Here is a 25,350-nt window from a genome sequence, read left to right as displayed (position 1 = left end):
GGCTCAAGGTTAGGTGGACCATGTATGGTTAAGGTGTGGTCTAAAATCTTACATTATCTGTTAGAGAAGACTACTATGGACTAGACATTGATTTAAGTTTAAGAAGATTAGATCAAATCACTTAAATGGTGTCTTACTTCCTTGGCCACATCTAGTTCAAGCTGCCTCCTGCTCAAGCATTGCAAAGCAGGTACTGCTCTGATACACAAATAGCAAATCACATTTCTTTGCTTATACAAAAACATGTGTATGTGAAGCTTTCAATGTAAAAGGAAGCACTTAGGCTTTTCCATTTATCTTATTTGTTATTGTGACACTTCTGAGATCTATATGGTCAAATCACCGTTATATAGCTCTTGCTTTCAGAAACAGCTGAGAAAAAAGAAAATTATTGTAATGTCTCCTGGTTCTCTGTAGAGTATCTAGGCAAAACTGACAATTTTCTGTAGACAAGTCTTCTATCTTCTGAGAAAAGCATAGTATACCTTGTAGCTACTTCCCATGCCTTTTCCCAGACTGTCGCCACTGCCTTGCAGCCAGAAAGGTAATTTTCCTTCTGGGGTTTCTCATTACTCTTTATGATGAACTCATCTCCTTAATAAGGCATGCTTCAACCTATGTTAAGGCACATCAACCTTCTTTCTTTGCTTCATCAAAACGCCACCTACCCTTTCTGCTACAGGGCTCCTCCTGCCTCATAGCCTGCTCTACCTAGAGATCTCTGCCATCTCTGCTTGCTTTCACTTCAGATCAGCTAATGCTCACCTTTCACCTGTCAGCTCAGGAGTCACTTACTTAGAGACTCCTGACTTGATTCCTAGCCAAGCTCAATTCGTTTTAACACTATTTCCATCTTATACAGTGCTTTCTGAGTGTTATGATATACTCTTTCATGCGTTTATTTGCTTACTGTTTCTGTAACTAGACTGAAAGCAAAGACTGTGTCTTTTCATTCACCATATTGTCTACTCATAGTAAATGCTTAATAAATATTTGTTGAGGAAGTAAATGAAGAGTTTAGGTCTAAAAATGAGAGTCAGGTCTAAGATTTCAATCCATTCGGTGAGTTCATCAAATATTTATTCAGTATTTGCTATGTGCTGAACCCAGTGATGGGCAACAAAAATGCAGAGATGCATTAACTGTTTGGGAGCTGTTTTAGCCAACTTTCTTGCTGATAGATGCAATCCAATTATCCATTTATATAAGTGGTAAGCCTTTCTCACTAATTCATCTCCCTAATTTATCTGCAAGCAATTTGGGCATACTTCATTTTATGTTTTCTTTTTCCCACATACTTAGCCCAGTTCCAGGATGTCTAAACAAAATGTCCAATCGAACCCAATTCTAGAAAACAAACCATAACCTCAGATCAATGTTTGATTACTATATGAAAAAGCAATTTTTTGGGGGGGAGGGGGGATTGCTGTAGAATGTGCGGCTGGCAAAAAATATTAGGAGAGTAAATAGTTCATTTCTTTTTTCTTCAACAAGAATAAGATTCCATCATTATATCAATTTTGTTAAAAAAAATAAATCTAGGGTATTTTGACAACTTCTAGTGGAAAAAAAATTCAAATACTTTCATCAATAACAACTCTATTCACAGTAAGAATAACTTATTTTTTCTTAAATCTAACCTGAAATCTATATTCAAATATGATTACCACTTTTCAAATACTCGATACCATTTAGAATAGTGTTTAGAGTTCTTCATATCAAATTTAAGTTAAAAGGTTCAAAATTAAGTTTTGCTCTAAGTTTCTATTACATAGACCTGACTCCATTTTAAATGGTTATAATATTATCCCTTCATTTTAAATAACAATAAGTAACCAATTTTTCATTTGCTTTTATTTATTTATTTTCTTGTTTAACCATAGCCTCAACTCACACCTCCAGATTTTTTTTTTTTTTTTTTGGCAATTTCTTTATCTGATTATCATCTTTGCTGACTCTGTCACTTACTACCTGATTAATGGTTAGGACTAGAAGAATCAGAGCCTCAACAGCCAAAAGAATTTAAAAGTGTATGCATTAAATAGACTTAGCCAATAAATATCATATTACTCCAGTTTTATGCAGTTAGCAGATCTACATCTAATGGACCAAAATAAACATTATAGACCCTGTTTTTTAAAATAAATTCAAGGTATAGTTGCTGGAAACCCACAGTTCAACATGAAAGCATTTGTTCAGAGGTTTGTATTAGTGAGACAATAATATTCTTACTCCATCATGTTCATCTTTTATAGAAGTAATCTTCCATGTTCATACCTATTGAATACATGGTGCTGGTGTTTATTTTTGCCAAGTGAAGTAGGCCAAGATTAGCTACACTTTACAAATGAAAAGAAAGAGAGGTTAAATGACTTTGCCAAGGTCACACAGTGAGTACATGGCAGATCCAAGATGAAAACAAAGTGCAGTGAGCCATGGTGCCTCCCTTCCTGGGAAATCATTTATCAAACACTTATTCCAAATCAAGATTAATTGGGTCAGTTGATAGCTCTTCCCTCACCAAAACACATTCAACTAATACAGCTGAGATCTGTTATTTTGTATTACCATTATAAATAGTGTAATGAAAAAAAAAAAACCTACAAAGTTAAAAGCAGCAGTTCTTTTCCTCCAATTAACATCAAAGATTTCATAGCCTCTCACTATCATATCTATGTGAAGTAGGGCATTTATAGAGAATTTTTCCACGTATTATGTCCAGATAAAAGCTAAAAAGAATAGGTTTGTGGCTCTTTGATGCTCCGAACCCATTTGTTGTTTCTAGAATTAAAGCTGTATCAAGTGTGTTTTCATAAGCATTATGTTTTCCTTTCAAGTCACATTGTTCCTATTTAAACAGCTGTCCTCAGTTCTACCTCTATCATTCTGGTTGTAATTATATTTCAACTGAAAACTATTGTTGCACTTTTATTTATAACTTGGCAAAGAAGAGCAACTTAAACTACATAGAGGTCAGTTTTGCAGAACTGGCATCAATTAAATTATTTAATAAGTGCACCAGTGTCAGAAATATTATCCTGCAGTATATTTATAAATTTAAAGGGGAAAAACTCAATTACAAAATCCATGAGCATTAAATGGGTAGCAATGCTTTCTGCAACTTAATTTGAAATGAATTTTTAAACTGAATAAAGGTTGTTCCTAATCATGTCATAGAGGAGGCAGTGATTATAAGTTCCTTTATATGCTTAGGATTTAAACATCTATAATTGGTCTCCTATTGAATTTGTAACAGCATAATAAATAACTCCCAATTAGGCATAATATGAGAAAATTATTAGTTCTTATTAGAAGGATAGGATAGCATGGTGAATAAAGGCCACCACAGGTCCAAATTTCACCACACAACCAGCTAAAATCACTTTGGACATTTGAAGAGACAAAGCACTGGTCTTTAATTACGTACTCCCAGATATGGACAACAGGCTTAGCGTGTTCATGTTAGTTCTCTCATCTCCATCTCCCACTTTGAAGTTACCAGCTGTGAAGATTCGTTGCCCTATTTGAAATCCTCAATTGGAAGACGGGGGAAAGTATAGCGACTCTATAATATTTCACAAGATTTCCAAAGGTTATTTTGGAGAAAGCAACCTCAAGACAGCTAGTTGAGACCTAGGAACTCTTAAACTTTCTCATAAGTAGATTTTTATTTATAAGATGTAAGGAAAATATTTCAGATCAGGAGACAAGAATATTAGAAATAACAGTGGTATGTATATTTATAATTATTTGTATTAGGTACTTATTTTATACCAGGCACTGTGCTAAATATTAAGAATACAAAAATGACTAATCATAGCTCTTGTCTTCTCAATTATAATGGAATAATCAGGCATGAAAGAAAATAACCACAGTGGAGTAGTTAGAGTCTCTGAGGCATGTAGATAAACCAAGAAACATCAAGGGGGATAGTTAGGCCACAGGGGGAGAATAGTGAGTTTTACTGAAGAGATAACGATTTAATTATTTTTTGAATTTTTTTTTTTTCAACCACAGAACTAGTGAGCAGGGGTTGTGAGTAATGTTGGGGGACCTACATTAGGAAACATACAAGAGCATGACACATTGTGGGTAGGGAGCTTCAACATAGTCAGAATGTGTTGTGAGCCAATGTTGGAAGAAGAGGTTGAAAATATAAAAGATTCTCGAAATTATTTAACTTGAAAAGTGACATAACTAGACTGTCCTTTGATAAAAATAACTGTCAGTGAGGCAGTAAATATAACGTGAGGCATTAGAACTTAGAAACTAATGGTAGGGAATCTAGTAAGGAAGCCATGGTGATGGTCCAGGCAAAAGGTGTGACGAGGTCATTGGGAGTGGTTAAAAAGTAATTAATTTGAAAGCAAATTGTTTTTATTAGAAGAATAGTGCAGCGTGGTTGGCTATGGATAACGAGGAAGGGAGAGGCGGCTAAAATGTCTTTTATCAGTAGGAGGAGGTCTAGGTTTAGGTCAAAAGTTATGGCTTTTCAAAGGTGTTATATTCATTAAATCCTTTATTTCTAGCCAAATTGTTCTAGAAATGGATTTCCTTTGATTGAATAGGGTCAGCGAAAGTTATAGAAAGGCCTAGAGTTTTAAGAACACTTGCCGTTTGGTGTGCGGGGGTGTCGAGAGCTAAGCAGAAGGACCATCCTGGAAGGAAAGCTGCTGTTTACCGGTGTGATCATTTAGCTTCAATAAGCAAGATCCAAGACTGAGTTGTTATTCAAAATATTTCTTTAAAATAATGTGGAAAGTATACATGATAATCCCAGTTCTGTGAGTTAGTAAGTATATGACCTCTTGTGAGTCACTTAGATTCTCCCTGACACTCAGTTTTATTATTCTAAATTGGGAGACTGACACCCGCCTCATAGAAGTGTTTTATTGACTCCTCAGCACATGGTAAGCACTTTGTAAATGGTAGGTATTTGTCAAATTCCTATTGAAAGTAGGACATATATCAGTTAAAGAGTTGCTATATCCAAATTTTATATTCCTTTAAATCTTGTTTCACTTCTTTATTCATTCAGAAAGTAGTTTTTGAGCATCTCTCCTTTATTAAAAATATTTGGGGATACAGGATTGCTGGTTATGGTCTGACAGTCTAAAAGGAAGAAAAATGCAGTCAAGTAAGACAGGATGATATGATCTCATAGTTTATCAACATAATGGCATAATATTTCATTAATGTGTATTCTGTTAATATCCTTAAAATAATTTAATTCTTTAGAGGGGGGTATTATTTCTTAAAACTATTGCAGAAATTTGAAGACCAATTGTGCTGCCCAAAAGGTAACTAGTTTGAATTATCATCAGCAGTCCCAGAATTATGTTGTAAAACTTAGATAACATAGCTACATAAATCAACCTATACAGTAATGATTAATATCATAATTATAATAATTGCAAACATTGTAACACAGACTGTTTAACACAGTTGGTATCTATGTATGTAGAAGTAATGATCAAGAGTAGCCAACATGAGACATTTTTTCCATAATTTATCTGCCCAGTTGGCTTTTAACTTTGCCAAGCAAAATGCCATTTGGGGTCTTTTGTTTTTGTTTTTGTTTTTGTTTTAGAAGCAGAGAAAACCACCTGCAGCATTTTTTTGTACTAAACTCATTCGATGCCAAAGAAAGAGAAAATTATTGGTTAGAGAAACCAGAAGCAAAACTTGCAAGTGAAGTCAAACAAAATACTAGTCAATTCTTGTAATATGTATTAAAATGCCTTCATTTTTATACCCCATTTAACAAGTTTTTCCTGTGATGCAAAAATATGTTATTATTTATTTATTTATTTTGCTCTCAACACCTCTACAAATTGCCTTTGTGTATACTGCACCATAGTATACCTACACAGAGAGCTGATACAAAACATAATTTTGAGAAACAAAAGCAGTGTCAATTTATATGGCAAAAGAATGAATACTACATTCCAAGATGATACAGGATCTGACACTTCAAATCTAAAATAAATTATTTAGAAGGACCACTGTCTTTTCTCCCTGACCTTGGTATTGACAGCACTTGTGACCTCGAATGAAGTGCAATACTAAGGATGTTCTTCATCAGGATGAATTTGCAGTTTCTTAACGTACGTTTCTGTGATCATCAGTTCATTTTCCAACGTGAAATTTCTGTCTCCCTAAGTCAATTTAACCAGCAGCATGTTGCGAATGTGACTCATTTCATCTGTGCCTATGTGGTTTGAATTATGTTGCTGCAACAAGACCACCTGACAGATTTTTGAGCCTAGGAAGTTGTCCATTTCAATTAACAGGACACCCAGGACATTTCCCCATCAGGATAATAAAAGTGTGCTCTGATTTGCCTCCTCTCTAAAAAAGAAGAAAATTTACGAACTGTTAATATCAAGTCAAGAATTTTTTTTTTTTTTCAGAACACAAGTCTGAGCAGGAACTGAAAATAAAAAATAAAAAATAATTTATATATTCTGGAACTTGGAGAAGTGTATTTTCTCTCCCCCCCCCCCACATTGTAGTGTACATGTCTTTCCTAATTCTGCCAGTCCTGTAGAAAAACAGATGGACACATTCATGATTTTATATTGCAAATATTACCTGATGTTACCTGTCCATAGAAATAGGTCTGGGTTTCCTGTGCTTTGGAAAGGAAAAACTTTGAAGAAAATGCTTCATTCTAATGTTTAAATATTGTTTACTTAATGAACCCTTTGATAAAACCTGCAGTGTTCAATTCCTCCTAGGCCAGGGCTAAACAAGGCTACCTAATGAGTAGTAAAGGAAAAACACAGTGTCATGAGCTCTCCAAACAATTTCACAAAGAATTGATGCAGCTTTTCAGTAATACTTTAATGACATTAGAAACTGACATTGTCTAGTTCTTAGCCAACATTGATATATACTGGACTTTTAATGTAATTACACATGTAAACCATAGCTTTTCTAGTACAATTCGATTTCTCTATGTTCTGTTCTTGATGTACCTCTTTTTGTTAATGATTTTTTGTAAACCTGTATCAGAAAGGAAAAAGAGGAAAACACTGAAGCAAATCTCCTTTCAACTATAAAAACATCCCTACAAATATATGAGGGCATTCTTTAGATATACCATTTTATATGGTTAAGCTTCACAAACTCATCTCTGCAGCAGGCTACACATTTAGCTGGGAGACAACTGAGTTATAAAATTGGTTTTGGACTATTGAGAAAAGAAATGGAGCTAAAGGGTAGAGATTCTATCATGAGCCCATAAAATAGGAACTTTTCCTTCTGGTAAATTTCTCGAATGCTGGTTTATTTTCCTTTATATGGTTAATGATTATTATCAAGACACCTCACACTTTATCTCCATGCACAGTGGCCATGAAATAAAATTGTGTATATATATGAGTCTAACATCTTGCAAAAATGCCCTTTCTTTAAAAAAAAAAATTCAATCATTACAAAAAAATAATAATAGCATTATACAATTTAGGAGCTGAAAAAATGAGGACCTTCACCCCCCCCCACACACACACAAAGTCATTTTAAAGGTGAAAACTACTGTCCAAAAAGGTTAATTTGCTCCAAATAGGGAAGTTCACTGTAACAGACAAACAGGCAGTGCTATCATCTTCCCCTAGAAAAGTATTTTACCCTTCAGTGTGTTTCATCACTTGATAATAGGAAAGGATTTAGAAAATTTATAATGCCCAAACCTAGGCTTTTTAAGGAACTAACTTACCATAACTTATAGTTTTATCTTTCAAAGAATTCAATTTCATCTAACTAGCCAGCATTTATTAACATTTTTATTCTGTTGCCAAAATAAGTGCATTTCTTATATTTTGTTGTCCCTTGTACTTTTTCAAGAACATCTTAAAGACTATCATTGTATTTTGTCAGCACAGCTATCCAATAAAGTAGCTATTTATTTTTGTTTTGTTTTGTTTTTCCCCACTGAGGACACTGAAAAAAAGGTAAATTAGAACTTTACCAAGTTCACAAAGCAAGTCACATACTGACAATAATGAGTGCCAATGAATTTGCAGAAGGGAAAGAGAGACAACTTACTTTTACTGGATACTGGCTGATTTGTACTCAGCTATTGAGAGAAGCTAAATATGTTATTTAATTCTCTGTGAAGAAACATTACCTCAGTTCCCTAATTGACATATGGAGTCTCAGGGTAAATACTTCAACTAAGGACTTAAAACTAGTTAGAGGTAAAACTGGGATTCAAACTCAAGATTGTCATTTTAAAAAAATGTTGGGTCTTCTAAAATAATGATTCTCGAAGTGTGGTCTGTGGACCCCTGCAAGACCAAAAACATTTTCAGGAAGACTATGAGATCAAAACTATTTCATAATAATACTCTTTTAAATCTCATTGTCTAACAATTTTACAATGCAGTTTTCCAGAAGTTACATGATGCAAATATGTAAAACAATGACTCTCTTCTCACTAATAACATGTTAATTATATTGACATGTTATAGATTTATTTGTTCATTGTTATTTTAATAAATATTTTACATTTTTTACCTTTAATCTCTAATAGGTTATATATTTGTAGATGTAATTCACATAAACGCTCTTTTGGAACCCTCAATAATTTTTAAAAGTGTAAAGGAGTTTTGAGTCCAAAAAATTTTGAGAACTACTATGCTAGATGAAGCTTCCTCACTGAGTAAAATGGGAAACTACATCGTATGGTAAAACAGCCCAGGACTTTCAAACGACAAGAAAAGCTAAGTGTACATCAGTCTTAGGGCTGGAAATGACCTTTAGATAAAACCTTGCTGCCATGTCATTTATTTAACTTATCCTAGAAAGAAATCAGTAATTATTATTCTTTTCTTAGAGGTCATGAGTTATAAATTGTCACTAGAGCCAGGTATTCAAGTCTATTTCGTGGCTTAGTTTCAGCAAAGATCTCAAAGACCAAGAAGGAAATGATAAGTGATAAAACCCACACATGCCAAAGTGAGGGGCTGGAATTACATAGACCTTTCAAAGGCAATTTTTAAAATTGGTTTGACAATACCTCTCCTATTTGGATGAAATAAAAGTGTAGAAGTAGGAGAAACCAGGTCATTGGAAATTGAATATCTTCTTTAAGTATGCTTGTCAGTATTATCTGAGCTTTATGGGGGAGAGATGGAGAAAGCTTGCCTCTTGCATGAAATCTAGAGAATGGGGCCTTAGAGAGACCATCAGGAGAGCCTCATCTGTGACCGATTCAAAGCAGGAAAAATCTAAAAGTAGGATATTGTGACTGGTTCAGTCCTCAAATGAAGGTTCATGAAGAGGAGACTTAACAGAGGGTGACAGAGCCAAGTATCATGATCATTTCCTCTGGGACCAGATATCATAAGAACAACCTGAAATTGTTATTTTTAGTAACTCTTAATTTTTAAATCATATATTTCATAGTTCATAATAATACATTTACGTAATTGTATTATTTCATTCCTACAGAGAAGTTACAAGGACAGTGCAAAGAACTCCCCATATGCTCTTTGCCAAGATTCAATAATTATGTATTGTGCCATTTGCTTCGTCATTTCCTTTCTCTAGTTCTATTAATCACTTTCTAGGCGCGCACACACACACACACACACACACACTTTTATCTGTACCATTTGTTTGTAGGTTGGAGACATCATGCCTCTTTATCTTTAAATACTTCACTGTGTATTTCCTAAGAATAAGTGCATTTTCTTGTGTATCCACAGTACAGTTATCAATTTCAGGAAATTTTTTATTGATACCATCGTATTACCTAATCTACAACTGGAATTGTTTCAAATTCTTCCCAAGAAGACTGCCTGTAAGGGCATCCTGACCTCACACAGGAGTAGAACTGTTGATTTCCCAAAAGTTTTGAGAGGTATAAAGTGTGAACAAATGAAAATGCATAGGACTTTAACTTTGTCCTGAGTGACTAGCAAGAATTCTAAAAAACTGATGTTGGGGATAGAAAGGACTCATTCACTAAAGACCAATTTAAGAACTTATTTGCTGGGAAATGAGGTTGAAAGAGGTACTTGGCCAGCGAGCACGAAGGCAAATTCAAGGATGGGTTCGAAAGCGGCCACCCCAGACTCCTTCACGTGCCTTATGATTAAAGTCAGATTCGACTGCAGAACCCAGGGCTATGCTGCTTCAACAAGTAGAGATCATTCCTTTTAGTGGCCAAGATTAGCAGCTACATTACTATCTGGTGCCAGGATTTTGCATGACAATGTGTTAAGGTAATCTGTAAGGTATCTTTATCATTCTCAAAATATGGAGGACTTTATTCATTTAATAATCACATATTGACTGAATGTCTACCTTGTAAAGTCTCAGACTAGGAATAAATTCCTGATCGGTCTCTTCAACACTCATTTATTTGTGCATTTATTCAACAAATATTTACTGAGAAATATAACATACCATACTTTCTTGATGCTAGGAAAACAGAATTTGACTAAAATAGGCAAGATCCCTGCTCTCCTGGAAGTTACTTCCGGGAGTACATCCTGTTGTCCTTATTGAGCTTGACTATGATCTCTGCAAGGGGATGCTGCAATAATGTTATATTATGTTGTACACTATAGTTTTTCTGCTATAGTGATTAAAGAAGGACTTGTATCAGAGAATGAACATAAAGGAGAATTTAGTCCAACTCTGTTATCTGTAGTGATGTGTTGTCTGCTGGAAGTCCTTCTTGGTGGCTACATATTTAATTTTTTAATAGGTCCAGGATAGTGGATACTTAATCCTACATTTATTGTGACATTTTGACAATCGATTGCAAAGCAGAACACACTTACTTAAAATATGCTTATAAAATGTTTCTTTAGACAGATAATATTTATACAATCAGAATGTATAGCCCACATGTCAAAATATACTAATTAATATTTTGAATGCCAAGTGCAAGTGTTGATTTTCTATCTAAAGTACTATGCATGGTTTTACCTTTAGGCAGATCTGATTTGTCTAGAAGTATTTTCACATTATACATGTATTAAACACTCAAGCTCAAATCAGAGTAATTTTCTCTTGGAGGCAAAAAAAATTACTTTTACTTCATTACTTTTACTTCGATGTGAATCATGAGCCTCATCAGCATGATTCCATTTCCTCTAAGTTGACTTTAAAAACTCTTAAAATCAAAGCCAAAATTGAATGGTATTTGCTTGTTACGCTTTATAGAAGCATTAGGGTAGCCTGAAAATAATGCTTAAATTATATTGAACCTTAGAGTTTCTAATAGCCGTTTTTAAAATCATCAGAAATGAAGTTTAAAACTTGCTTTGGGAATGTCATTCTAGACACAAACCTAGAGAGAAAATTTAGAAGTACATTTTGTGTCAGAGTTCTTACAACTAATTTACATTATAGACTTCTTGATTTTTTAGTCATAGATATCTGTATATATACATATATGTATGTGTATATGTACATAGATGTTACATACATGTATATAGGTTTGTTCTGCAATGTATACATACACACACATGTTTATGTGTGTGTGATAGCTATTTGGTAATAGAAAGTGATAAAGACTGTCTGATTTTAGAGCTTTTTTTCTTTTTAGTGCTATACACTATGTTTGTATAAGTGACCTGTAAGAAGGTGGGTAATATTGATGCACATAAACGTTGCTGGGGAAGTTTATTCTGATTTTGCTGTTGAGAATTAGTTTATGTCTATATGTGAGTGTACAACTATTTCAAAATGAATCTCCCCCTCAGTGCTAGGTATAAGAAACTGAAAATCAATTAAAAAAAAAAAGACTTTAAATGTCTTTAGTATATAATAGTGGAGAATTATGTTTTAAAGGTTTGATTGGTTAATTATATGCATCATTTAGTTTCTCCTAAGTTTATAAGGAAGTATTACTATTCAAGTGTTTTAGATTGCTTCCTTTTCTAATTCTAAGTTAACATATTGGCTACAGCAGTTTATATATACTTGTTTGAATATTTTCAATAAAGAAAAAGTTATTAACCCATTAAGAATTATATCTGTTGCATAAACATATTCCAGGTACACAAAGTTATTATTGTTTCTTGATCAAGGAGTCTTCAGTGGCTGGTTATAGAAATGAGGAAATGTAGACTCAAATAAATAGTCATATTCTGTAGGTGTTTAGTATATTTGTATATTGATCACTTAAAAAAAAAAATGTCCATTCTCATTCATTAACATATTCTTTCCTGAAAAGAAAATGCCATTTGGCAGTTAGAAAAACAAAAAGGCATGTTGAATAAACCACTGTGCTTTTAATTTGTTGAATCTCTTGGTTTGTTTGCCTGTTTGTTTTTAGATATTAGAATATATTTAAAGCTGTTTGAAAATCTACAGAGCATTAATATCAATGTGTTCCTTTTATACCATTTTATAGACATTTCGAAATTATTCACAAAATAATTTAACCTTAATATTTAGAAAAGGCTTTACTCTGTGGTGTTAAAAAGACAAGTTTTCACTGTTTTGCTATTTTTTGAGCATAATCAACTTTCCCCTGCCTCAGGCCATTGTGCTTCCAAATCTCTCTACCTGGATCCTCACACAGCTGTCTTCCTGTTTTCTCTGGTCTCCACTCAGATTTCTTTCTGGAGTGGTCTTTTCTGACTACCCTACCTTAAACAGCCTCTCCTGCCTGCTTTCTGTTTAATTCTTTTAAGTCTTTCCTGCCTATAATTTTCTTCATAGCTATTATTACTACTTGGTGTTATATTGATTCACTTTCTCATCAGTTCTATGAAGGTAAGAACCTCATATACTATATTCACCTCTATGAACAGTGCATGTCATGTTAAAGGTGCTCAAAAAATTTTTTTTAAGTAAAATAAAAAATATAGATAGATGGAAAATATTGAGATAGAGATATAACCTAACTTCTATTGAATGAATACAGAAGGCAAGTTGAAAACAAAAGATTTAGCCCTGTGACAACCACACACATTTAAAGCCAAATTATAATTAAATAATGATCACACCCAAAGTGTCTAAACAAAGGAATTTCTTCTTTCTTATGAGTAGTCAGACTAAAACATAATATGATAGAAAGAGATTTGACTTTGGGTGGTGAATATACAATGCAATATATAGATGATGTATTATAGAATTAAACACTTGAAACTCATATAACTTTACCAACCAAGGTCACTCTAATAAATTTAAAAAATATCATATAGGTATTTTAACTTAAAACAGTAGAAATAAGTCATTTAAAAGCATAAATAAAAGCTATATTAAGATAAATTCTCTTTGCAAGAATTAAAGCTATAGCATCATACAATTATTTTACATTTTCTTTAAATAAATGTAAAGCAGGTTAGCCATGGAATTCACATCAACCATTGGACAAGTTTTGATAGTTGCCTGTCTGTGGATGTATATCTCTCTTAATACATTACTCGACATTTGAGCTTGCCTATCTCTTTGTGTAGGCATAGTCTGAATTGATAAAAATCTCCATATTTCATCAGGATAAAAGAGCAAAAGAGGCATATTGAATACCAACAAATCCATAAAGTGAGATTATTGCTTCCTTGTTCAAGTAATATTGTAGAAATATATGGTTATTTTTATCATCTCAAAGATGTCTCCATGAAAACTGTGTTAGAAAATTTCAAAAAAGTAATGTAGTTTATTGACAAGCCACTTTAAATTTCCTTTCTGTAAAGTTATTTGTGTTCTACTAGCCTTGTCAGACCTTATCAGATTTTTCTTTACTCCAATTGAAAAATATACATTAAATGTAATATAATATTCTTGTTTTTCTTCTGAAATTTTAAGTGTAAGTACTGTAATATAATTTATAGTCCTAGCCAGCCTAATGCTTTAGAGATTCAAAATTCAAAAACACAGAATTAAACTAATAAGGTCAAAACTGACTACTATTCAAAGTTTCTTTCCAAAGAGAAAGTTAGAACATACATTTTTATTTCAGAGATCCTAAGCTCCATGGGAGTGAAATCCGTGTGTATACAGTGAACCTTTATAGCCATAGCACATAGGACTATATCTGGCACATAGACACTCAATACATTTTTTTAAGTTAAAAATATTGATGTTATATTAATGACCTCCCCCCAAAAAATAAAAAAAAAAAATTATAATGCAGTATTAGACATTTGGGTATTAGTGATAAATAGTTAATAATATAGTCTTATTTTTGGTCTAAAACGTGCCTGTTTTTCTGAATATAGTATTGGGAAGCAATAAAACATAGCATGATGACTGTGTAGTTGGCTGAAGATTTTATGCTTTTTTCTTAAGTAAAAGCTAAATTTTACCACTGACCTTGTCTCAAGAGCAATAGAATAGTTGAAATCAGAATAAGAAATAGAAAATGTATGTAGGGATTCCTGACATTCTACAGTAAGTAATAACAATAATAGATTTTCTAAGAGCATTATTTCAAAGGATTCTTTTATGTTAACAGTAGTCATAGAAATATTTCTTTTTTCTCTATTCAATGGTTGGAACGCTACTCTCTTATTCAAGAAGTTATACAAGATATATTTGGCTTTTGAACTCCTACATGGTAGAAGAATACTTTCTCATTTCAAGGTAATTTTTACTAATGCAGATAACAATTATGCTTTCAAACTTTTCAATATCTCGCCCTTGTGTGCTATAGGTAGTGCAGATTGGTTTTGTTTTATAGCCTTTGTTAATGTATTTGCAGATTGCATTGAAAGAGTCTGACAGAGTTACTCCATATCAGCATCAACAGTGAGAACAGTTTTTTCTTTTCTTTTTTTAATCTACACACGGCGCTATTGTACTACATTGTACAAATCAAACAAAAAAATTAAGTGACTAATGTTCGTTCTAGAAAGTTGTAGTGATGGAGAAAATATATTTTCTCAATGCTTCTCAAAACCGAGCAACAGAAAGGGTAAATAAAATATAAAAGGAAACCAAACATTAACTCTGCCCTCTTCCTACCATCCAGAAACATTTACAACTTCTGACTTGGTGATTAATTTAGCATCACTCGTAAAATTAGTGAAATTAAAATATTTCTCATGCATGTAATGCTATTCTCTAGCTAATGAACCTTGAAGGAAGTTTTATTTATATAGATGTGCTAAGTGTAAACACAGGAGGTTATATGGTAATTAGAAGTTAATTAATTATAGCTATAATAAATGTTTCTTTAAGAAGTCCTAAGGTAACATTTCACAAGTAAAGATAATTTTATAGCCAACTGTGTTATCAAGATAATGCTCTTCTTTACTCAATCATGTGTAGAACAGTAACCTTAATTTAATGTTACACTGTTTCTAACCATCTGCATAGCATAAATTCTAATAATTTAAGTGCCATTGTGTTTCCTTTCTATGTCAGTCTTGCTTCACTGTCTATGATTTTTCCTCTTGGGTAGAGGTTGTCAGTGTCATATAGAAAAAACTATAGGAAATTTTGTGATTTTATATCAAGCAATATCTTCCTTTTCAATGTGTCAGGATTAAACACCTCCATGAAAGAAACAAAAATGTTATACATTTTATAATATACTTTAAAATTTTTATCTTACAACATTTTGTTATATTTTATTCAAATGTTTTTGTAGAACAAAGTTAAATAAAACATTACCTAGTCAAAGGAATACTACCAAATTGCTTTGCTGTATTGATCTTCTGAGAAGAACAATTGATCTCTTGAAACAACTGCATTTGCTCTATGTTGCATTCTGCAATCTCATTCTGAGGTTGTCTACAATGTGGTTCAATTTACTTTTCTTGTCTGGTTTCTCTCCCCTTTCATACTTACTTTATTCTCTTACTATACCAACCTACTATGTAGAAAACAAACATGCCCAGTGCTTTTCTTCTTGTCAAACTCATACAAAGAATGATCGTCATCCAAGTACCATATGCCATTAGGGCTTTTCGCTACTCCCTACCCTGACTTTTAGTTTGCATGCATAGAGAACTCATCAAAGTCTGCCTTGTTTAAGAGTTATGAGTCGGTTCGACTCTCCCTTCTCCACTATCTTCTGTATTAAAATTTCTTGAAAGCAGAAATTCCTTGAGATTTCTCATTTCTTATGTGGAACAATACTTGGAAAGTACCTGCTCCAAAAGTCTTAGAAAATCTATTACTGTTATTACTAGATGGTATTTATATAGATAGATGATAGATAAATAGATATACACAAACACATATATACCAGGATTCAATATATAAAAATATATTTCAGAAAGAATAAAGCATGCATAGTTAAGTACAGAATAAACACCTAAAATTTAAGGATTTATTTACCTAAATAACATTTATTAAAATAGCTTCCTCAATTTATTGAAATCATCAAAATAGTATCATTCACAATAAAATTAACTATTAATGCCACAATTATTTTATTCCTCCCATGTTAAAAATCTATTTTCAAAAGTCGACAGGAACACTTTCCTTAGTTTAAATACCTTATGTATTTTATTATGTACATTCTGCATATATTTCTGATCAATCATAAATAATATAAAATTTAAAGTTATAATAGATTATACTGAATGTTTTAATTGGGTCTTCCATGTTATTTTATTGGCACTTACTTCTTTTTTAATAATGAACCATTAAGATTATGTAACATGGAAACAACTTCTTAAGATCATGGGTAATCTGTTACAGCATATCAGAACATTCAGGAGAATTTCCTGTTTTGGGCTTGAAGGTCCCTAATTCATCAAGTCAGTTGGCTCTTACTCCATGGTAAGGCGATAGTCCTTGTCAGTTCCCTATCATGTAACTTTTGTGCTAAACACATCACACAATTAATCCTTGCTCTTTCTCTATGAACATGAAAGGAAAATGAATGAGTACATAATGGGCAAGAGGCTAAGGTATGAGGGGTAGCAGTTATCTACCTGGGAAAGAGAAAAAGCAGGATGGTATGGAATTAGAATAATATTCTGCTATTGGAATTCTTACTCATGGGAAATGTCTAGAGTCTCTGCCCATAGATTGCAAAATGTGACCTATACCCCTTTCTTTTCTATCAAGAGTCATAATATTTATTGAATTATATAAGCTTCGCATAAGGCTTTATGAAAATGGATTATAAATCTAAATAAATGTGATGGGAGATAATTGAATATGATTCCATGCCCTATATAATAACTAAACACCTTATAGAAATCCAGTATGTACACATAAAAGCCAAGAGCATAGCTAGCATTAAATTTGAGTAATGATAGTTCCATAATTCAACTGCATTACCAAATCAGGAAAGTAGATTTTTAGTGAAAGGATGCTATGTAGAGAAAGACTGACTGGGTTCTTCAGTAGTTTAGTTCTACAAATATTTATTTAGAACTTCATATATGCTAGGCAATGTACTAGGTACTGTAAATCTCTTGGAGAGCTTCCATTATCATGGGGTTAAATAATGAGAAAAACGGACTTTAACATAATGTACTAAATGTTGTAATAGAGGTATGAATTGGCATTTTATGGACAGGGATCTTTTCTTCTACTTCTTTTTGTTCTACACAACTCAGAGAATAGTACTATAGAAACTCAAAAACATTTTTTGAGATGTACCTGTAGCTGCACTTGGGGCCACCTCTAGTGTGTTGACAATAGGACTTTGATTCATATTCAACCAGGAAAAGGTCTGTGCTCGCCATCAACTTCTGCCAACCAAGTTTGCTATTTCTAGCACTTAAATGGTAGCAGTATGTGAACATTTTAGTTCACATTATGATTGTTAGTAAAATTAGAAGTTCATGTGGTAGATATTACATAGTCTCAATTAAAGTCTGTTAAAGTGAATTATTATATGATTATTTTCTGATTCTCCCCTATGCCAAGAACATGGAAGTGATTTCAATAAAATCAGCTTCTTTTCAAAAATGTCATGACTTTATACTATAACTAAAGAAGAAATTACAGTGCTAGGAGATTCTATGCTAACCATCACAATGACACCACTTAGAAACAGTAAAAATTCACTTGCTATAGAATGTAATTATGAAATGATCTTAATTTCGAATTGAAGGTTAGTCTCTTCAGTTGAGTTTTCCATCAGTGGGCCAAACACTCAGGCTCTTATAACACCTGCCTAGAGTCCTACCTCCAAGGAAATATGCCTAAGTAATAAATCTTGACTGTCTTCTGTCAGTAAAAATCACTTGCCATTCACTGACAACTATGTTTTCACCAAAATAAAGTTTCTGTTTTGTTTTAGATTCTAGGGTTTTTCAAATTAAAAAGGTGCTGTGCACTTAAAGAATTGAGAGTGTGGCTATTTGAATTAACATGGACAGTTACATTTTCAAGTCATCACATAACATCTTAAGCTATCCCCTTGGTGTTTGGCTCTTAATTTAGATATTCATGTACATTTTGTTGACTCTGAGAGAAAATGTATCTCTAGACTTCCATGACCATGCAGTTTTATTTTTTGCCTGATATAATTCTATGTGAACTATGTAGATCTTCAGAGTTAAAAAAAAAAAATAGTGTAACAAATGTTTTATGCTTCTTATAAATGTATACTGAAAGTAATCCCACAATATTAAATCCTCATATGTCTAATATAGGAATAATGATATTCAGGTAAAAGTTCCAAGAGAACTGATGAGTTTTTAAAAGGTTGCATGTTGAGCATTCCTCGAAAAGGCTTCTATTTTTAAGGTTTTTTGTTCCTCTAAGATTGGATACATTAAATTAATATTAAAAATCAAAGATACTTCAATAAATCTGTTAACCGAGTATTTTCCCTTAGGGTAAGTATTGTATTACCCCAATCTAGTCTGATGTCTATATTTAAACACTCTTTTTTTTTATTTACAGGTAAGGAAGGCAGAGATGAAATTGATGTCTTGAGAATAAGTTTAACATGAGAAATTGCTTATTTTCTATTTTATCTCTATATTGTTCTCCAAGTAAATGTTAATTTACATAAAGGAGACTGAAGATCACTTCTTCTGGGCTATGGTTTTGTCATGGCTGGCCCTGAACTTCCATCATGATACCTTCTTATAGTGTGCTAAACTAAACTCAAAATACAGCAAAGCAGTAAAGTTGAGCCAATTAGCATAAAACTATAATCTAATGCCAAATCCTAACATCCCACTTATTTGTTCAATGACTTTGCTAGACTTGAATTTGTAGCAACCCAAGGCTTAACCAAATCATTTTCTCTCCTTCAACTCTAAATCTATATGTAAGATTGCTGTTTCACTCTCTCCACCCGACCTAAAAAAATTGGAAATCTGAGTCAACTTATATTCATTTCTTGTCATTTCACTTATATCCTATATCCTATATCCTCGGTAAACACCCTATGTTCTTAGCGCCCTTTGTAAAGGTCTTTGGTTGGCTTCTTTTTATAAAGGCAGAAATTATGCAAGTATCTATTTTATCTCAATATTCTCCACAGTCTCTAATCGTTGGAGCACCAAAATCTGTATAGAAATCAATACCCTTTGAAAAATAGTCCAATTCTTTTGTGTTCTCTTCCTTGTGCCTTCCTTTTTTTCTTTTTTCTTTTTTTTGTACTTCTTGCTGCCCACAGAGACATGAATTCAGCCATCACTGACCTTCCAACTTTATTATAGGGATATTGCCACCAAGGGTCTTGATTTGAATACAGAATTATAAGAAACATTGTGGTCTGTTCTGACAGCTGGAAAAAGTGGTCTCTACTTACCTCTGCAGTGAATCAGACTGAAATGTAAAGCTTAGTGTAAGTCATAGTTTCGGATGCCTTTAAGGATATTTGACTAGAACGTTCTAGTTAAGAAAGAGGTATATGTTTTATCTCCATGTGATTGGTCCTTTGCCCCTCTTCTCAGAAGTGCCTAGGTAAACAGGACCATGAGAAGAAAACAAATTAAGGGCTTCACAGGAGTCCCAGGATCACCAACTACACTTGATGGCCAAGAATTCATTTGTGGGGGAGGGGTAGCTTCCAATTAGCCTTCCAGTTCATTTTCTGCGTTCAAAATATATCCTGTCCATCTATCAGCAGATGCATGTTTATTGAGCCTTTACGCATTTTAAGTCCCACAAATTACAGAACATGGCCTCTTCTAATTGTCAATTCAAAGTTAGCATAGATGTAACTGAGAAAAATAATGAGATCATGTATAAGTGAGGGCTGCATTATGTGTCTTAGAATGTTAACTGCTCAACAGGCCTCTAAGAAAGAAAACACATGAGGAAGCCGGCGTTGATTATCACAGGCTTCGCGGAGGTGTCAGCAATTGTGTCTGGTGGGTCTTGAATTAATTAAATAGCTCTTCCTGAACTTAAATATATATCCTAAGAGTTGCTTCAGCGTTTTCTTTTCTAAGAGAGGCAGTGTCAATTCAGTGACCTTGTATTAAAAGAGTATTTAGGTAAACTCCTGCCATTTTCTAGTATCTTTTGAACACTCTTCATCACTAGGAGACCCTAGATGTGAAAGCAGGGAGTGTGTGGAGTCACTTTGATAAAAATAAAAAGAACATAAAGATTTCTATATCTACATGCTTGTATCAGTAGTGCATGTAAATGTCACTTTATACATAATAAAACCATAAATAACCTTTTGCATTCATTCTTCTATATTAAAGTCTCTTTAAATGGGATCTATTTTCCATTACTTGAATAGTTGTATTGTTCTTTTATTCATCTTTTCTATTTTTCCCCATTTCTCTTCATTTAAAACTCATATCAGGCTATTCTCTTCTACAAAAATGTTCACAGTTGCCCATTTTAATAAACAGGATCATTACAGAAATAGAGCTGGAAGGCACCTTGGAGAATCACCTTTTTTCACTCTCATTTCACAGCTGATAAAATTGAGGTCAGAATAGATTAAATGATTTGCCTAAAGTCATACAGTAGATAGAGGCAGAGGCCAACTAGGATTATATGATACTAAATTTTACTTTCATCAATATACAATATTATTCATTCAACAAATATTTATTCATATGGAAAGTACTATTCTAGGGGCCAGAGACTAGTAGAGGCTCTTATAGGCATAGTTCTACTTCCGTCACAAATGTTTCTTCAGGGTTTTTCTCCCTTAGGTATGCTCACTATGACTTTGTTATACCTTTTTATTTCAATAATTTTATTTCTTCATGCTTTGGTAGTGTCCTTATCTTTACTCAGTCCCAATTAACTTCCCCAAGCTTCTCATTTAATTAATTCCCATCCTCCTTTTCAAGGTACAAACTGTCTGTCCCGACTTAGTACAATTCTGCCTCAATATCCGCCCCCTCCCCAATTCTAACATAATTATTTTGAGTATAATAAAAATGTTAAACATGGTTGAACCCAGTATGTGATTATTGTAACCCCGACTGCCAACAAATGTTTTACTATGTTTTGATTTGGATAATAAAGTGTCACAATAGAAAAATGAGTAGACCCTTCATTCTGCCTTTTTTCAATCTTGGTTGGTAAATATTTGCTTCTGTCATAATGAGGACAGGCTGGTAGACTTAAGCCTCCTAAATGGCAGTCAATGGTTATACACAAAAAAGAAAATAAATAGGAAAATCTCTTTGCTTTAATTATGAGGCATAATCTTTTGGCCTTTTTCCTGTTGAGGAAAGTCCATATTCTTCTGTATTATTGCCTTCCTACCAGCAACATCACAGGTACCTATAATGATGGCATTAATATATGAACATTTATTTATTTATGGAAAATCTGTTTGTTTACCCTATTACAAAATGAATTATTTTCCTTCTATTGCCTAATTTTCTCCATAGCCATTCAGATAAACATCATTATCTTTTATAGTTATAGGCAGAATGAAACAATCCTGTGCTTAATGAACATAATAAAAATATCCACAGTTCAGTGTTTCGTAGACATATTGAAAAATGGCTCTTCATTATTAATTTTTTTAAATGTAGTTTTGTAGTCTCTTTTTTAGTAATGTTTGTTTTGCTATCATTCCAAATTCTCATAAAAAGCTGCAAATTAGTATAAATTCTCATATGCCCTTTACCTAGATGACCCAATTTACATTTTGTTCTATATCATTTTTACTTTGTCTCACAAAATATGTCTCTATATTATATATTATATATGCATTATATATGTACTTATAGAAACAATTTATTTTTCTAAACCATTTGAGAATAAGTTAGAGACATAGTGTGCCTTATCCTGAATACTTTTAGCATATATTTAGTGTATTTTCTAAGATCAGAATATTCTCTTATATCACACAGAACAGTTATCAAACAGGCAATTCTCTGTAGATATACTATTATCTAATTCATAGTTTATATTCAAATTTTCTGTATTGTTACAGTACTGATCATAATAGCTGCCCCCCATTGGTCCAGGATGTAATCTAGAATGATATGATGCATTTAGTCATTATACAATGCTTTATTGTTTTGTTTAAAAGTTTATATTCAGTCACCAATGATATGGATAGTATCTCTTTTTAAAGTAATCTCTGCTGAGTGCTGTTTCAAGAAAAATAATTTAAGCCAAAAGATGTCTAACAAAATCCCTTAGGATTAGTGATGTCTGTGCTGAGAAAATGGCATATCAAGTTCTGATGCTCTGACCACAAGTTTTAGAATTTTAATAAGAGGGAGTCCAAGAAAGAGAAAATCAGAGTTTATTAACATTTTGCAGTTCTGAAATTTAAAACTTGAGATGGGGATTCTTTTGCCATTTCAGTCTGCCTGGAGCTGAAGAAATAGTGTTTACAAGGGGCCATGTTGGAAGGAGTCACAGCGCTTACTTTAAATCTAACCTTAAATATATATTTATCTCAGTGTGGTATTAAGGGAACTCAATTAAAATCAACAGATTTTCATCAAAATGAAATACGAGAGATATTTAAAACAAAGTTTGGATTTAAATATTAATTATTTGTCATTCTTAAAAGTGAATCCCCTTTAAAAATACACAGTTGTACATTTTTAAATGTCCAACATTAAAATGAATACAAATAGTTTCTCTGCCTCCCCCCTACCACCTAAAAAATGAAAAGTCAAGGATTTATAGTATTTATAATGCCTGAAGCATATAGTGTTTTGCTTAATTTAGTAAATAGAAATGTGATTAGAGCTACAAGTTTTTAGTTTGATTTCTAGTCCCTGTTGAGCAATAGTAATCCCTAAATCTCAGTTAATTTTTTTTTTCATTTCAGGCCTGCTTCTAAAACTGCATAAAAAGAATGGAAAAGAGTCATCAGCTTTATTTTATAAATGCATAAAATGTTTTGTGAAAAATACATAAACCTACCTAAAAATGTATATATACGTAAACCTACTTCATGTTATTTTTTTAAGAATTGTATAAACACATAAAAGTACCAAATCTCAATACCAGGAGACTGAGTGAGTCAGACCTACTGATACCCACAACATTACTGAAAAGTCAGACAGATGATGGAAGATGCCAAATCATCCTGTGGTATTTTCACTTTTTCCTCTAAAATAGAGATGTTTATATGTGCAAGAGCCAGAAATTAGCTACCAGAAAAATACTATCTACATCCATATTCAGCACATAGATGAAATATATAATTGTTGTTTGTCCCCTATAGTAGAACAGGCTAGCCCATTCATCCTTGTGATAGATATGCATGCAAAGCCAAAATGAAATCAAATCCCTGCAGATGGCTCATAAGTCACAAAAACTGTTTAATCCTTTCACTGCATCCCTTAGGGAAGCCTGCCCCTTGGTAAATAATAATGTACAATATATAGTATGTCAAATGTTCTTTCAGTTTTTTTAATAGAAAGCCTTCATTTTCCCTAGTTTTTTTTCCATATTTCATGTAAAGAGCTCTGTGTTACTCAGTTACTTTAACATGTACTTCCATAGAATTTTCTTGTAGTTTTTGTTTTAATAAGAAAAGTGTCAGTACATGGAAACTATGTATAGAAGTCTTATCTAAAATTGATTGTGACTCAAAGCTGTATTTTAAAAGGCAGCCAGGCAAATCTGAGTGCATTTTTACAATGTTCTTTCTAATAGGTTTTACTAGAAAACAGTTGAGATCCAAGCAGGAATTAAAATTAAAGCAGACCTTAGAGGCTTAACCATTGAACAGATGGAACCATAGCTGTCACTTCAGATCTTTTCTGCTGAGTACATATGTGAGCCAGTCGCTGGAGCTGCTGGCATTATAGTATTTTTATAGTTCTGTTGAAGGTAGACATTGTTATAACTCTCAAAACAGGTTTGCATGCCTATTAGGAAACTATTTTTCAATGTTCCATTGTTTCTTGGTTTTTATTCTACCTAAATATTCTGAAGAGTAAAAATGATAAGAAAGGTACTTGTCTCCAGCACTGTGAAATTTTTCATTTCTGAAATGTTAACTTGTCAAACCAAATCAGAAATTCTTGACAGCTTTATCATATTAAAGGAATTTGATATTGATTCTTGGGAAGGACTTAATTTTCTTACTCTCTAAACTGAAAGTTATACTTTCTTCTGCAATGATGTAAGATTATTTTTCTTCTTACCCCTAATGGGCTACTACCTATCAATATCTAAATCTAGATCTATTTATGTATGCTAAATAGCATTAAGTTACATCTGGACATTGATTTGCTCTGAAAATAGGCAAATATGTGTAATATATTGAAGTGCTCTTAACTTTAGTGAAAATATAAAATCCAGAAGTAACATGATATGTATAGGGTTGATTTATAATAATTATATTGATATTCAATATAGCACTAGGCATTTAATTGACTAATAATTGTATTAGATTCTTCTTTAATATATTAATGTGATATTCTCTAACAATGTCTGCCTAGATTTGTATCATTTCAGTTTTCAAATTGAAAAACTGTGATATAAAAAGCATAATTAACTTTTTAGAAAATAAGTTGTATAAACTATTCACAGCATCTTGATCTTTAGCTCTTCAAACCAACTTTAAAATCCCTATCTAATATTATATTAGATATATGGTATTAAATTGTATTTGGATATATGCATTGCAAGATTTTTAAGTAGAAATGTTAAATAGAATTAATGTTATATTTATGACCATCTGAAATGATTCTGAACTACGTATAGTCATCTAATCACTATGCATGTTGCTTTCCTTTTAGAAAAATAAAGAATCTGAAAGGAAGAAAACAGACCAAAATACCCCAGAATTTCTAACAGAAAAGTAAGTACTTTAATGACACAATATTATACTGTAGCTTCTATGCAATTAGAGGAGCTCATTTCTTTTACAGATTATAGATATTTCTATATTCAAAAATAAGAAATTAACATACTAAGCAAGTAGAGCCTTCTACAACTCAATTTCAATTTACTGGAGTAAACAGAAAATCATTTATCCTATAATCCTCTTAGATAAGAGGCCAGGGTAATCCTTGTGATACATCTATGTAGCAGAAAATGTTTATGTTGATTTCA

At 32.6% G+C, this 25,350-nt stretch overlaps 1 protein-coding gene across 2 annotated transcripts in view; it reads left to right on the top strand.

Moving 5' to 3' along the window:
* Nucleotides 1–25,350, top strand: part of SYT1 (synaptotagmin 1) — a 470,287-nt gene that overhangs the window by 136,644 nt on the left and 308,293 nt on the right. The window contains exon 3 of one of the 2 annotated variants that reach the window (XM_036236722.1): nucleotides 25,035–25,096. The exons of the other annotated variant lie outside the window; for it this stretch is intronic. The gene's annotated coding sequence lies outside the window, so the exon portion shown is untranslated. The remainder of the gene's footprint in view (nucleotides 1–25,034; nucleotides 25,097–25,350) is intronic. 2 annotated transcript variants of the gene reach the window in all.

Source organism: Rousettus aegyptiacus, unplaced genomic scaffold, assembly GCF_014176215.1.
Source record: "Rousettus aegyptiacus isolate mRouAeg1 unplaced genomic scaffold, mRouAeg1.p scaffold_m13_p_2, whole genome shotgun sequence".
Lineage (NCBI taxonomy): Eukaryota > Metazoa > Chordata > Mammalia > Chiroptera > Pteropodidae > Rousettus > Rousettus aegyptiacus.
Note: the sequence above shows the minus strand (reverse complement) of the source record. Positions and strands in the feature narration are given on the sequence as shown.